This window comes from Tupaia chinensis, unplaced genomic scaffold, assembly GCF_000334495.1.
Source record: "Tupaia chinensis unplaced genomic scaffold, TupChi_1.0 Scaffold138725_1, whole genome shotgun sequence".
Lineage (NCBI taxonomy): Eukaryota > Metazoa > Chordata > Mammalia > Scandentia > Tupaiidae > Tupaia > Tupaia belangeri.
The window spans coordinates 827,606-827,986 of record NW_006198617.1 but is presented as its reverse complement, the minus strand read 5'-3'; positions in this window follow the sequence as shown (position 1 = coordinate 827,986).

Sequence of the window (381 nt, the reverse complement as noted above, 5' to 3'; positions counted from 1 at the left end):
GACAGAGAGAGAGACAGAGAGACACAAAGTGAGAAATCACCCCACAGGGGGGATGGCCACGCTGCAATCCCTTCTCCTCCATTCTCCTCTCGGAATCTTGGGCACGCACGCACACGCGCCCGGCGTGAGTTTAAGCCACCAGGTCCAGGATTTGGACCGCGGTCGACTACGTGGGAGTCCAGTGACATAGCCATTACACTAACTGCTGGTCCCAGAAAAGGACTCAGTATTCAGGATGGTGCAAGAAATAATTTAGCCAACCCCCAAGTGGGCCTCGTTTACAGCTGGCTGTGCTTACTCTGTCTTTTCAACTATTTATTTTTCTCTCTTTTTATAAGTTGATTTATTTACTTTCTACCCTGAGACAGGGAGAGGGAAAGA